This window comes from Archocentrus centrarchus, chromosome 14 (genome assembly GCF_007364275.1).
Source record: "Archocentrus centrarchus isolate MPI-CPG fArcCen1 chromosome 14, fArcCen1, whole genome shotgun sequence".
NCBI classification, from domain to species: domain Eukaryota; kingdom Metazoa; phylum Chordata; class Actinopteri; order Cichliformes; family Cichlidae; genus Archocentrus; species Archocentrus centrarchus.
Genome location: NC_044359.1, coordinates 5,325,304 through 5,341,828, shown reverse-complemented (window position 1 = coordinate 5,341,828; position 16,525 = coordinate 5,325,304).

Genomic DNA, 16,525 nt, shown 5'->3' with positions numbered 1-16,525 from the left:
CCTAAGGTAAAAATAAGAAAACTAACCAGTAAAGCAAGGGTCCTAATACGAAAGACCAAAAATAAATTTTAAAATTTGGAATAGAGAGACCGCCATCTTCCCTCCTCCTCTGTAAGATGGGCATTTTTAGACGTGGCCGCTTTCCCTTCCATACAAATTTGGAAACTGCAGACTGAAGTTTACTCCAGAAATCAGACGGGGGTGGAAGGGGAAACATAGAGCTGACAAAATTAATCCTAGGCAAAACGTTCATTTTTATGGTTGAGATGCGGGCTCGAATAGACATAGGAAGACCCACCTATTTGTCCATATCCTTCAAAACATTGGCCAGAGCAACCGAGTAATTATGTTTAACAATTTGATTTATGTTGGGGAAAACTTCAATTCCCAAATATAAGAACCGTTCAGCTATGGGAATGTTCACAGAGAAGGCTGATTCTTTAGCAGAGTCATTGAGATGTAAAAGTGCAGATTTGGACCAGTTAATTTTAAACCCTGAAAACTGCCCAAATTCCTGACATATGGACAAAAGATGAGGTACAGATAGAGTGGGATTCTCCAGGAACACAAGCACATCGTCCGCATATAATGAAAACTGATGTCGCGTGTCACGAATACATATAGGTGAGACCATGTTGGACTGGTGAATAGCTTGGGCTAATGGTTCGAGAGAAAGGACAAAAAGTGCAGGGCTCAATGGGTAACCTTGGCATGAGGACCTGGAGATTGGAAATAAAGGAGAGAGTTTCTGACCAGTTAGTACCCGCACTGAAAGATTTGAGTATAATACTTTAATCATACTGATGAAAGTGGTACCACAGCCCATTGCCTCCAATACAGACCAAAGATATGACCACTGCAATCTGTCGAAGGCTTTCATCACATCAAGAGAGAGTAATGACATCGAGGTCTTACTGCCTGACGCCACATCTATTATATGAAGAAGGTGTCTGACGTTATCTGCTGCTAGTCTTGATTTTATGAAACCTGTTTGGTCGGGAGTCACTAAGACAGGCATGTAAGGCTCCAAGCGAAGAGCAAGAAGCTTTGCAAAGATCTTCAAATTCGAATTCAGAAGGCTAAGGGGACGGTAACTAGAGCATTCTGTTGGGTCCTTATCCTTTTTCAGGAGTAAGGAGATTAAAGCAGTATCGACATCTCTTGAAAACTCATCCTTCTCAATCAAGAAAAGTATCATCTCAAGAAGGAAAGGGCCGACTGTCTTTAGTAAACACAGAAATAGTCAGTATCAAGACTGGTGGTCCGAAAAAAAACACTATTTGGCACGGCTGGGTCAGGAGCTGAAAGCTTAGGCCGCCATCTCGTCCAGCTGATCACGTGACTCCCCCACTGTGTTCGAACATAAGGATGTCCATAAGTGCACGTGGCACCAAGACACCCTAGGTCGCAGGTTGAGGGTCGTATCATCAGATCTGCAGCCGTATGTTCTGGACACTCGGGTGAAGAGAGGAGCTGAGCTGTCAACTGATCACCACCTGGTGGTGAGTTTGATCAGGTGGTGGGGGAAGATGCTGGACAGACCTGGCGCACCTAAACGTGTTGTGAGGGTGCATTGCGAATACTTGGCAGAAGCCCCAGTCTGCGAGATCTTCAACTCCCACCTCTGGCAGAACTTCGACAGCATTCCAATGGAGGCTGAGGACATTGAGTCTGACTGGACCATGTCCACTGTTGAGGCTGCTGCTCAGAGCTGTGGCTGCAAGGTGGTTGGTGCCTGTCGTGGTGGTATCCCCCGAACCAGATGGTGGCCACCAGAGGTGAAGGGAGCCATCAAGCTGAAGAGTCTTATCAGGCTTGGTTAGCCTGTGGGACCCCGGAGGCAGCTGACAGGTATCAGCAGGCCAAAGCGCTGCTCCACTCACATGGTCTATAGTGCGGGTGGGGTGCTGCTGACTTCAACTGAGGCTATAGTCAGACAGTGGAAGGAATACTTTGAAGACCTCCTGAATCCCACTGACAAGCCTTCTGTAGTGGAAGCAGAGACTGGGGACGAGGGTGATGACTCGCTCATCACCGGGGTGAGGTCGCTAAGGTGGTTAAACAACTACTTGGTGGCAGGGCCCCTGGGGTGGACAAGATTCGCCCTGAGTTCCTGAAGGCTCTGGATGTTGTAGGGCTGTCTTGGTTGACATGCCTCTGCAACATCACATGGAGATCTGGGGTGGTGCCACTGGATTGGGAAACCGGGGTGGTGGTCCCCATCTTTAAGAAGGGAGACTGGATGGTGTGCTCCAACTTTTGGGGGATCACACTCCTCAGCCTCCCTGGTAAGGTCTATACCAGGGTGCTGGAAAGGAGGGTCCATCCATTAGTCTAACCTTGGATTCAAGAGGAACAATGCGGTTTTCGTCCTGGTCGTGGAACGCTGGACCAGCTCTTTATCCTCTTGAGGATATTCAAGTGTGCATGGGAGTTTGCCCAACCAGTCTACATGTGCTTTGCGGAATTGGAGAAGGCATTCGACCATGTCCCTCGGGGTATCCTGCAGGAGTATGAGGTGTCTGGCCCATTGTTGCGGGCCATTCAGTCTCTGTACAACCGCAGTGAGAGCTTGGTCCATATAGCTGGCAATAAGTCGGACTCGTTTCCTGTGGGTGTTGGACTCTGCCAGGGCTGCCCTTTGTCACTGATTCTGTTCATAATTTTTATGGACAGAATTTCTAGGCATAGCCAGGTGGCGAAAGGCCTCTCCCTTGGTGGCCTCAAAATCTCATCTCTGCTCTTTGTGGATGATGCGGTCCTGTTGGCTTCATCAGGTGGTGGCCTCCAGCTCGCAGTGGAAGGGTTCACAACCGAGTGTGAAGCGGCTGGCATGAGAATCAGCACCTCTAAGTCTGAGGCCATAGTCCTCAGCCGGAAAAGGGTGGAGTGCCCTCTATGGCTCAGGGATGAGTTCCTGCCCCAGGTGGAGGAGTTCAAGTATCTTGGGGTCTTGTTCATGAGTGACGGGAGAAGGGAGCGTCTGCAGTGATGCAGACGCTGCATCAGTCTGTTGTGGTAAAGAGGGAGCTGAGTGTAAAAGTGAAGCTGTCAATTTACCGGTCAATCTACATTCCTAGCTTCACCTATGGTCACGAGCTTTGGGTAATGACCGAAAGAATAAGATCGCAAATACAAGCGGCAGAAATGAGTTTCTTTCGAAGGGTGGCTGGCCTCTCTCTTAGAGATAGGGTGAGGAATGCAGCCATTCGGGAGGGGCTCAGAGTAGAGTCGCTTCTCCTCCACATCGAGAGGACTCAGTTGAGGTGGCTCGGGCATCTGATTAGGATGCCTTCTGGCCACCTCTTGGGTGAGGTGTTCCGGACATGTCCCATCGGGAGGAGGCCCCGGGGTAGACTCAGGACACTCTGGAGAGATTATATCTATCGGCTGGCCTGGGAACGCCCTGGGGTCCCCCCCGGGTTAGCTGGTGGAGGTGGCTGGGGAGCAGTAATGTCAGTAACGCACTACTTAGTAACGCGTTACTTTAATCTGACTACTTTTTCTCGGTAAGTAGTAATCTAACGCGTTACTATTTGCAGTCCAGTAATCAGATTAAAGTTCCTTATCCAACTCACTGTGCGTTACTATTTTTGTCATTTTCCTCAGTACAAAGATATATTTTTGCTTTCTTCTTGCGTCTCGGGGAATGACGTCTGGCAGATGCGACAGTTAAGTCCCGTTTTCGGCATGAGGACAATAACAGTGCAGTGACACAAACGTAAACAATGGGGGGAGGAGAGAGGTGCACGTTTTCTAGCTGAAATACAGGCACTATTTTGAGTTTGTCAGCTAAAGATGACAATATCAAGGTTAGTTGTGCACTCTGTGCTGGTGACAAAGTGCTATCTAGCTTCAAAAACACTATGTCAAATATGAGGAAACATCTGGAGTCATGGCACAGTCACACTTACAGAGCAAGTCACAAAAGGTGGAGCGAAGCAGAGTTGCGGCTAATGCAGGAGGCCCCCAGCACCCAAACAACAAAAGCTGGACTTCGGTACAAACCAGTAAGTGGGGGAGAGCTGAAAAAGTTGAAAAACCCTCTACTACAGTATGTAGTAGAGGCTGGTATTGTGCCAAAAAGTGATCGTTTGCCAAACAGCAATTTTCTTTATTTGCCAAAAAACCATTCTCTGTATTTAAACGGCTGTAAATGACTTGTTGACCTATAATCTGTGAAGCATATATCAAACATATCTCTCATGAATGATATCAGGTCATTTTAAGTGAGAAACAGCATTTCTATCACAAGGTAGAAGCTGCACTCAGTTTTTGGCAAAGTGACTTTTATATATTTGTTTTCTTTTTCAAGGTAAAAACTGACATTAAAAATGTCTTTTTAAACAGAAATCTGCCTCAAAAGGCTGCAGAAATCACAAGTATAACATCACAGTTCTATAATAATATTTGAAGTGGCCAAAAAGCTCTGGATTGATTATAATGTAGGTACAATAACACAGACTCCTAAAGATTGTTGAAAAACAGGTTATTTCTGCATTTTATATATAAGCCCTTCATAAATCATGCTGACTGCACTCTATTTACCAATATAAGCAAAGACATTACACATAAAAGCACACAGAAACATTTGAATCACTTTATGACAGACGATCACTTTTTGGTACAAGACCGGCCGCTGTTGAAAGTAACTAATAAAGTAACTTGTAATCTAACTTCGTTACGTCTAAAATTAAGTAATCAGTTAAGTAACTAAGTTACTTTTTAAAGGCGTAATCAGTAATTAGTAGTCAGACTACTTTTTCAAGGTAACTATACCATCACTGCTGGGGAGAGGGAAACCTGGGCTTCTCTGCTTAGGCTGCTGCCCCCCCGACCCAGCGCCAGATAAGCGGAAGAGAATGCATGGATGGATGGATGGATGATCCAAAACACGCCAGCAAGTCCACCTCTGAATGGCTCAGAGAAAACAAAATAAAGGTTTTGAGTTCATTTCGGTTGTGCTGTTTCTTGTTTAATATTCCTTTTTCATTTCTTCACCATTTTTTTCTGCCTCGACATCTTGGCTGAACACATGCCCTTATCCGAATATCTTATTTCTTGGGGTGTGAGACACAGAAGTGAGAGATGTGGAAATGAAATCTGCCATACTGACAAATCCATCATCACTTGCTCACATCTTCTCTTTCTTTATGAGCTCACAGTGAGTCAGTTTAAGCTCTTCACTCCAGCCTCTTGCAGTGGAGATGAGTTTCTTTGAAACATTTTGTGATTAAAAAAAAAATGTCCTCAGATTCTTCAATTATTATATGTAATATTAATAAAAACTGCTACTTAAAAAACATAACTCACCGAAGGACCTTTGGCTGTAACACAGTTGGTGTTAGTTGAGGTTTCATAGCATATCACAGTGGGATGGGGGTGGGGGTGGGGGGGTATAGCAGAGCCTATCAAAAAGCACCTTGCAGTTAATGTTCAGTGAACACTTGAGTTTAAGACGCAACACTTTCCTGCTGTTTGTAGACTCGCTGCTAATATGAAGTTTGTATAGCTGACAAATGTAAAATGAAAGCCTGTTGCCACTAAACATAATTACACTGCCATTAAGTTGTCAGTTGGTGCTCTGAATGTGTTTTTAACAGCTCCAGTGGATATACACTACTACCTGCCAATAATGCCACAATACAGTGTTCCACGTTTAATAAAAACCAGCTGACCGACTCAGTGAGGATACAAAATGAAAGGTTCAAAATTAAATTTAATAAATCGCTGCACGTAGTTCCCGTTTTCATAAAATATCAAGACTTTTGTGCAATGTTGTAAACCTTTATTACTAACCGTATTTATTTGAGTAACACTGTACAATGCACAAAGATGTTACTTTGTGGTTTCATTGGAGAATCTGAACACTGGAAATTTTACACAGAGCTGTGGACAGCTAATGTAGGGCTTTATGTAATAAGAAGTAATGTGAACTAAAGCTGTGCCATTCTTTTAATCATTAATTTAAACTCAGTAATTTGAAATCTCCCATATAGATTTGAGCACATTTGCATAAAACATGGGAACACTGGAAGAAAACACTAATTCTAATCTCACGGAGTCACAAGTTAGTGTACTCATAGTGCTGCCCCCAAACCTGGATAACTGGAAGGGCTGCGTCAGGAAGGGCATTCGGTATAAAATCTGTACAAATCAAATATGCTGATCCATGTGCTTGGGAAATAAAGGAACAGCTGAAGTACCTAATGAGAAATCATTTGTAGATCAACTACAGAATTTAAGTAATAAACTATTTGTTGATTAGACTCTGATGAAACTATACAGCAGAGTCCTAACAATGGAGGCAGTCTAGACACTGGTGTTGGTGGAGATGAAGCAGGAGGACACATCTTCGTGTGACCAGGTCACCAGAATGAGGTAGAGATGGGCTGGAGGCATGTTGTCAAAATGAAACAGAAGAACACAGAGGTTTAAAGCACAGAGAATGGAGGTTGACTGGTTAGCAGAAGGCAGGCAGGAAGTTTTTCGACCAAAGTGATAACAGCAGAATCGAGTTTGACAGAGTGGTAAAACAGAAGGCAACTAAATAGATTATCAGCCCAAATAGTCAGGAATGTGGGCACAGGAGTGAATACACATCTTCTTCTTATGGAACATGTGAATAAGTTTCATTTCTAGACTTACTTGGCTGCGTTTCTAGATTTTAGAATCGTGGATTTTTTTGTCAAGCCTGCAACAAACTGATGACCTGTATCCTGCGTATCCTGGGCAAAGTAATTCTATGGGAATGCAATTTCAGGAGCACAGATTGAGACATTTTAAGGACATTTCAAGGTTAAACAACAGCTAACATTAGCTCTACACAGCTTCCTGGCCAACATTAGCATTTGATAATATTCTGTCATGACACTATGTAACTGCATCCAAAACAAAAGTGTATTCAGCCTTGTGAAGTTGAATCAAATCATTTTCAGCACCAGAGACCAACAAATTTGAAGTTTTAAAAGGTTTAAAAACAAGGATTCTCCAGAGACAACAACTGGGACTTGCAGCCAGAGAAACATTAAGGCTTGGAAATACAAGTCGGGAGGTCATGTTCTGTCACTTAGCTAACATAAACTAATGTAGGACTATTAGTACATGGTAGCTAAGTGACCAACCATCCAACCCAGTGACGTCACAGTCTGTACTCAGACAAGATGGTGCTTCACATGCTCTAAAAATTGTAATTTAATTTATTTTTTTAAATTCGGCTTCACAGACAGTTCATTTAAGTTCCTGTTTTTGTAACAGGCTGTTTCAGTTAGCAAGTTTTAAATAAGTCTTCTCAGTTGTCAGAGTCTTGATTCTGAGGTCCTGTAATCAGAGCAGCACACATTCTGAGATTATCAGCTTGAAGATGTGGAGGCCCAGAATCCCACCAGTATTCACAGACAGAGGCCCGACCCTTTTGATTTTCAGCCATTTAGGAGGACTAGGTCTTGCCTGAATCTGTCCGTGAACCTCACTGAGACAGTCGCCCTTATGAGCTGCCTGGAGAACCCCGGAGAGTGCGTTGCTTGCAGGTGTGTATCAATGAATCTGTGTTGGTTTACCCTCTTTTTAACTAAAGAAAATCAATTATGAATGACACATATTAAACTGCAAAGGCCCATTTGATTAAACAGCCTCAGCTAGAGAGCAACAAATAGACCAATTTGTTCAAACGCCACCTTTTCTCAGCACCTCACATTTACTGCTGCCACAAAATAATGTTAATGGTGCTTTTAAACTATTATAATCATTATCAACTCTGGCTTTCATCGAGGTAAAGAGTCTCAATAAAAATGTCAGAATAGATGATATAATGGTTGTGCCATGGTCCTGGGTCTTTTACCCAGTTTATTTCAGTTTAGAACAGAATAGAATAGAATAGAATGCCTTTATTTTCATTATACAGGATGTACAAAGAGATTATTTCTTAAGTTTGCTTTTCATGTATTAGTCCAGAGCTTTTATTTTATTTCTTTTGTAGTTTGAGTAATCTTGCATTTTCAGTTCTGTTAGTTTTGTTATTCAGTGTCTGCTCATGGTTATAGTTTGTTAGTATTGTATTCCTTCTTTTAGTTTATTCTGCCTTTCTTGTGTTCCCTGTGTCTTGTTAAATCTTTGTCACTGTGCCCCATTTGTTACTTATTTCCTGTTTTACTTTGCTAGTTTATTATCTCCTGTGTTTGATATTAAGTTTTACTTCGGCCCATTTTCAGAGGGACTCGCCAGGCCACGAGGGGCCAACATACCTCCTGGATGCCTGGTTCACATCTCCAGTCCTCACCTGTGGTCAGACTTAGTGGATTTAGCATGCAGCCAGCTGGCCATGCACCTGTCACAGAGAAGGCTAGCCACCCGCCTGAGCCTGCTTCCTCTGCTTTGCCATCCTCAGAGAGGGCGCGTGGACCTCAGCAATGCCACTCATCATTGTCACTACAGCTGCAGCAGCCACAGTCCAGCACCCAAGTCAGCTCCTCACTGGTCTCCCCACCTGTGTTGGTCAACGTCAGGCCCTGGCCTGCTTCAAGGGTGACTAACCTAAGGATCATGCCTGTTCCTATGCCAAGGACATGGGCTGCTAGGTGCACATCTGCTTTTGTGCTTGGGTAAGCTGATGTCGGGACCCAGCCAGAGACAGAACCTAAGCTAGCAGCCCCAGAGGTGAGGGTGGTCAGGGTCTATCCTGTGCCTGCACCTGTCCCTGCTGCAAGAACCCAAGCCTCAACCCCAGCTTCCAGAGTCAGCTAGCTGTGTGCCCTTTGCAGCCCCAGCCTGGGCAACCTGGTCCACCCAGGTGTCCTATACAGCCAGAGCTAAACAACTAATTTTTTGTTTTATGAATCCTGCTTTATGTCCTGCATTCTGGGTCCTCATTCCTCACACTCTACACACCATGACAGGTTGGGACCGGCAGCTGGTTAAACTTTTAATATGTTGCTTAATGACTGACCTTCTCCAGTGCATTTGTGCATTTTTTTTTAAATAGACCAGGTTAAGAGCAGGTAAAAAGTCCAGAAAAAATACAAAAGACCAAGAAAACCACTGGAAACATGAAAAGGAACAAAAATACACTTCAGAAAAAAATACAAGAGAAACTAAGAAAATACAAAGAATACCAACTTGAGATGGTCTTATTTACAAATGGCAGGTGGATAACTAGTGGCATATAAGCCAAACATTATGGCCACTGACTGGTGGAGTGGCTAATACTGATTATCTTTTCATTATGGCACCTGTGAGTAGGTGGGATATAATAGGGAGCAAGTGAACATTTTGTCCTCAAAGTTGATGTGTTAGAAAAATGCGCAAATGTAAGAATTTGAGGGCTAGATGTGATGTGGTGTTCCCCTTCTGCAGTGGTCAGTGTCTATCAAAAGTGGTCATTGGAAACCTACTAGCAACCAAAGTAATTGCAAGCAGCTTTTTGGCGCAGTACTGGATATGTCTTTGTGACTGATTTCACCTAACAACAAAAAGTAACTTCCCACTTGCTAACCAGTCTGTGAATGTATGCTTTTTTTCCCCCTCAGTGGTTACCAAGCAGTCACAAATGGTCTCTAAATCTGTGTGACTGGAGCCCATATCGATCGATCGATCCATCCATCGATCCATCGATCCATCCATCCATCCATCCATCCATCCATCCATCCATCCCTTTTCTTCTGCTTGTTTTGTTGGCCGGGTCATGGGGGCAGCAAACAACAGTCAGGACTTTATTTCCCTGGCCGAAGGCACAGTTGAAGCCCTTGTTGTATCTTCCATAAGGATCGCTGGAATCACTCTTTGAGTCCTCACCCAGGACCAATTTGGGAGACCCTACCAGTGGGCAGAAGCCCCCAGACAACATAGCCAAGGGGGCACATATACCCAACAGTATATGTTTTTATCAAAGAGTATTTTTTTATTATTAGTTATTTAATGATTGTCACACATCCAAAAAAATATAAATGAAGTTGCCTTTTTTCATCCTTTAAGAGTGGAAAATATTAATTTTATTTACATTCATAAGATTCTATGTATAAATGACGAGTCTGACAAAAGTTTCTGTTAAGGGACATTAAAAAAGCCAGTTTTATGTCTGTAAAGGCAATTCAGTGGATTAAAAGTTGTGACTATTTCGTGAACTGGCCTGAGACTGTTCAACATTTACTAACACAGTCATCATCAGTCACCTAGCTTTGAGCAAAAATAGCAAATTATTACAGCTATCTCTTAAAATTTGACTTGATTTGTAAATGTTCTAATCCAACAAAATCAAACAGTTGAGGACAGACATCCTCCAGAGCACCTGGCTGTTTACAGTATGTCTGAAATGTGGATTCAGTTCTCACTAATGCAGCACAGTTCAGTTTGATGCCCTGTGTTAAACTGTCAGCAGATACTCAAGGCAGATAGGGAAAGACTCGACAATACCCTGAATACCCTTGGCAGTATTGTTGGCATATGACAAAGGTAGAAATGATTCGCATCTTCTTCATTTGATCTTTGACTGTAAGAATTTCTAAAGATGGATACGGATTGTTGAAGTTTCAATTGAAATTGGAGCTACAGAACTCAACATAATATCATTAATTTGACTCTTAGGAGACACCATGTACTCTCTGTCTCTGAAAAAGAGTGCTTCAGACTTAGCACAGGGACTATTAAAGGAAATCAGAGCTTCACTGACAGCTCAGACAGCCCAAAAGACATTACATAACCTTTATACAGTAGACAACATCCAAGAAAAAAAAATGACCTTACTTTCTTGGCTTGGCACAAAACTGCAAGATTAAACTTTGTAGAAGAACATGAAAAGAAGCCTGATGAATATGTGGAAGACGATTTGTGGTCAGATGAGACCCAGATGGATTTGTTCAGCTCTGAAGATGTCTGCAAGGGTGACCACAGTGAATTCATAGTCCTGTCAGTGAAACATGGATGTGTGATGATATGGAACAGCCTGACTGCAAAAGGTGTCATTAGAGATGGCATTTATAGATTGTACCAGAATACTCCCAGTCTCCACAAGCCTGGCAGAAGAGGAATACATTGCAATGAGATGATAATCCAGAGCACCAAAATCACAAGTTTCTAAAGAGAAATTAGTAGTTTTTATCCAGAATAGGCAACATCACTGGCCATGCTATAGGTTATCTCATTCATATCTCAATCCTCCAAAAGATGTTCTGATAATGTAAAACATTACAAGCGGTAAGTTCTCTAATATTGTAGGGTCTTTTATCTTACAATATAAAGCATCTTGAGGCAAAAGTGGAAAACTGACTTCAGTTCATTCCACAATGGCCCTTTTTCCACTGATCCAGTGCCGGTGCGAAGTGCCCAAACTGTTCAGTGTTTTTTCCACCGAAAACTCACTCAGTGCTCGGCCAAAAAACAGGTTCTGCTCCGGCACCGCAAGCTAGCTGGTCTGGAACCAAGAATGCGTGACGCAAGCGGCAGAAAAGCGTAACTCTGCCATCTCGGTGTAAAGTTTTCTACCACTATGTCACTGCAAGTTGTGCATTACATAAGAAAAGGTTGGGCCCTGAGGCTGAACTTGCTGCTTTGTATCAGTTCATGACAGATAAAAGGAAGCAAAGTGCATATTTGTCGTCTTGCTCATAATTGCTGTCTGTGACTCTCTGTGCTAGTAATGAGAGTTTGAAACTGAAGCTTCAATACGTGCTTCGAACCCTGGGCTTACAACTCCATAGAACCACTGCTTCGAAGCTTGCTTCAGGACAAAAAGAATCATGTGACATATGACGTATGAAGCAGCAACTGCTTCGTTCTCGGAATGAATCACGTGACTGGTTCAGGTGATTCGCTGGTTACGAGTGAAGGAGCGAGAGCGAGACAGTCAGCCAGGTTCATACTCGCACAGTTTCAGCGTTGTTATGGCCAACAGTTACTGCTGAGTTATGAATTAAAGACAACCTTTGCTGGCTCGTCCTTTCAACGTGATGACGGACGCTGTCGTATCAAGATTAACGCAAAAGCGGTAGTTACACAAGCACAGCCAGGTAATGCCATGTTTTCCCAGCACTCTGCTCAATAACACAACACACACATTCATCCATCTTCATTTGTAAATAAAACCTGATATCATGATATTTGGTCATAATGTGTATGCCTCAAACAATGCAAAGATGCTTCAGATCATTGAGGTGTGTGAGCGTGTGCATGCAGGTGTGTAGATGAAAACATTGCACTTTTCCAGGAGAGGACGCTATAATTGAAGCGTCGAGTAATGAACCTATTTCCAAAACAATTAGTTCAAGTGGTTCAGTGCTTCACAAAAGCTTCATTTTCTCATCACTACTCTGCGCCACACACAGATGTTGAAGTAGTTTTGTTTGGAGGGTAAAATATGTTCTCAGCACAAGAAACACAATTTGTAAAACATGTTGCCATGTTTGTGCCCTTTGGCTTCCGTTTCCGGACTAGGAACCGCACCCATTACGTGTGAAGGATCAGTTTGAAAGTGCGGTGCAAATGCGGGCCCATTCTTAAGTGGTTTGCCAGTTCATTGGAACCGGCACCAGCACTGGCATGAGCACTGGCACGAGCACCGGCACCACATCAGTGGAAGTGTGGTAAATATGAACCAGCACCACCAACAAAAAATGTCACTTCAGCAGCACAGCATGCATAGGCGTAGGAACCAGGGGGGATGGAGGGGGCGTGGCCCCCCCCAATATTGGAGACAAGCACGTTTGTCCCACCCAAATATTACACCTCGGAGGAGAAAAATACTTGATTTTGAAATCTTTAACTTGCGTGCTTTTATTTTGAAGGCGCAACATAGAGTCACGTCATTGTGCCCCCCCACCCCCCTCTGAACGCTCTGAGTGTTTGTGAGGCGGAGACAGCGGCAGGAGTGAGAAACTCTTTCGAATGAGGTAAAACGGACTGTCGGAACGTTGCCATGAACAGAGCCGCCGGAGGCATAGTGACATATGTTGCTGCCTAGCCCCAAGCTCACATACATTTGTAATTAAACTTTTTTTTAACATGCTAGTGCACTAGCAACATTTGTTTATGCCATGGTAACATTTATCTGTGCACTGGTAACAATGCACTGGTACTGTACCAAATATCAATGTATTGCTAACAATTATCTATGCATTAGTAACAATTATCCATGTATGGGTAACATTTATGTGTGCACTAGTAACAATTATCTATGCATTAGTAACAATTATCTATGTATTGGTAACATTTGTGTGTGCACTGGTAACATTTATGTGTGCATTTGTAACAATTATCTATGCATTGGTAACATTTATCTATGCACTGGGAACTATGCACCGGTAACTATGCACCGATAACAATTACATAATTGGTAACAATTATCTGTGCTCAAGCCAGTTTGCCCAAGTCTTACGATTTTAAAACATATACATATGTAAATTATACATGCAATAATATAGGTGTACACAACACTATTTTTCCAAGAAACATTTGAAAAAGATAATAGTTAAAGATCAAATAGCATTTTTTTTTATGCTTTGCTCAGAGTATTCGTGGATCTGTCAGGTTTCTGATATGTGTCCCCCCCAATAGTAAACTCATTCCTACGCCCCTGACAGCATGTACAGAGAAACCATCAAATTTTTTTTATAAGGTCCAAAATGAATTACAACATTGCAAATAAGATTTAAATTAAATTAATCAAATCTCTCTGAGCAGTCCTTACCTTTGAAAAGAATTTCTCATCTTCCTCTTTTTCTTCATCTCAGAGTGTCACACGTTCATTTTTTTTCTCTCCCCAGGAAATACAGCCACTGTATATTTACCTACCAAGAGACATTGTTGACAACCTGCACAGAAACAGTTTGATCATATTTGTTGAGCTGTTTGAAAAGTTGCATCTGAAATCACTTAAAAAAAAAAAATTAGTCCACTCCATGTTGACGTTTGCATCATGAATGCATCACAGGAAAAAAACAGATGTGTTGAAGGTGTAAGCGGGACGTAGGATGTCATTATCTTCCTATTACTGAGCCAGCATCTCCAAGCAATCAGCTGGATGCAACACCAGGCTGTGGCACATGAAAAATTAACTCACTCGACAGTTTTATGTATTACCATGTCAATCAGACTTAATTACTCATTTAATAAACTTTATTACGTAGTGATATGGGCAGAAGTTGGGGTAAGACAGTTGTGGTGGACAGAATGGGTTCAAAATTATTTTTAAAAATCTTGTGGTTTATGGAGCTTTACTGGCTCCATGATGTAGTGGGTATCACATTCACCCTCACTGGAGACTTAAACACCTGGAAGGGTTGCATAAGGAAAGGCATAGGGCAAACAAGGGAGCAGCCAAAAGAAGCCAATTTTAGTGGCAGCTTTGAGGTGATAGAGCTAACCACTGCACCACCGTGCCTCCCCACGCTTACACAGGGACCATCTTATCATAAAGATCTGAACCCATTTACCTGCCCAGTACCCACTCCTTCACCTTTTCCTTTGTGGCAAATAGAGACACGCTGCTGCCTCCAGTGTCATTCATAATAAATTCAGATCCTACGTGAATGTCATTTCTTTTTATACTGAGCTGCAGATTCAACAACATGCTGCCTGTGTGCCACACTTTTAAAGACATTCCCACTGAGTTCAGTCACGCCTGCAGTTTATTTGCAATTCCTGCAGCCCCTGAGTGAGTGGAGAGTCAGCTTGGTCACCATCTTGTTAGAGGATGATTACAGCAGTGCCTTCAGGCTCATGATTCACAAACATGACATGCTCACACCTTCAGAGAAATATTTCTTGGCCTTAAAGAAACTGAGAAAATTGATTGCGCAACAGTATGAGTGCAGTGCAGTTCAGCACAAAGACAAACACCTTGATGATGGGGATGATTCATCCTGTGAGGTTATATAAAGAGAGAGAGGGAGGCCATACAGTACTGTTTCCACAACTACAAATGTGCTCCTGAGTAATGAAAAGATCTCTGGAGAGAGAACAAAACAGACTCCCTGACAGCTCCACACTTCATTTTGTTCTGTATTTTTATTTTGATGTTACATTTGGAGGTATTTTTGTACCACATGCCTGAATTCTTATGAAACCATCATTCAACATTCACACCACTTGTTGAGCAGATTATGATTTTCTCTATATATTACTTTTCAAAAAAATGTATATAAATCATGCTCATTTCTAATATACAAATTCCCATTTTAATAATGCTAAAATGACTCTGAAGGCAGAGACTGAGGTGTCAGAGGGAAGATTAAAGCCAAAGCCAGTCACTGCTGCAGAGTATGAAAGGAGTCTTAATTTCTGCTGCAACATTCAGATCCATCCTACTTTGCATGAACAGGTCAGGCTGCTGCCGCTTGTGGTGTAATGGTGTGGGGGATATATTCTTGGCACACTTTGGGCCCCTTAGTACCAACTGAGCATCATTTAAACACTACAGCCTACCTGAGTATTATTGCTGATCATGTCCATCCCTTTAGGACTAAAGTGCGCCCATCTTCTGATGGCTGCTTCCAACAGGATAAGGCACCATGTAGCAAAGCTCAAATAATCTCAAACTGGTTTTCTTGAACATGAGAATAAGTTCACTGTATTTAAATGGCCTCCACAGCCACCAGATTGCAATCCAGCACCTTTGGGATGTGGTGGAATGGAAGATTCACATCATTGATGTGCAGCTGACAAATCTGCAGCGACTGTGTGATGCTATCATGTCAACATGACCCAAAATCTCTGAATGTTTCCAGCACCTTGTTGAATCTGTCCCATGAAGAATTATGGCAGCCTTGAAGGCAAAAGTGGGTCCAACCCGCAAATAGCAAGGTGTAATTAATGAAGTGGCCGGCAAGTGTACACACACACACACACACACACACACACACACACACACACACACACACACACACACACACACACACACACACACACACACACACACAGGCAGACACACACAGGTGTATTTATTTATTTATTTTGCAGGGTGAGTGACTGTGTGTTACAACAGTTCCCATTGTTGATTTGATGTGATTCCCCCCAAAAGCTGATTTTTGTTGCTTGCAATGTTTTTATCCTGAGGTGTAATAGATACTTTTCTTTTGCAAGTCTTCACAAGTTAAGTTTTGCCAGTCTACCAATGGTTTTACTCATGTTCGACTGTCAGAATGTGGCTGGAAGCGCTAAGGAGGAGACGACAGGTTTCAGTGCTGGAGTTGTACCAGCAATCATGTGGAATGTGAGGTGTTTAGACTATAAGATGGACAAGCTCAGTAATCTCATTAAGACCAGAGGGAACACTGTCAGTGGAGGTTCAAGGAGGTGTGGCTGCACTTACTCTTCCTGAATCCAGGGTGACCATACCTGGATGACCATAATGTTAATCTGAGCAAGAAGAAGAAATGTGGAGGCACATTGAGAAGTTGTGTAATCCTGGTCATGTTACTGTGGAGGAACTGATAGCTGTTCAAATGCATTACACTGAGGAAACGAATTGCAATTGCTATTTGAATTCAGTTTGAATCTGTATAGAGATTGGATTCCTCCATCAGCTGACACAGAGGTC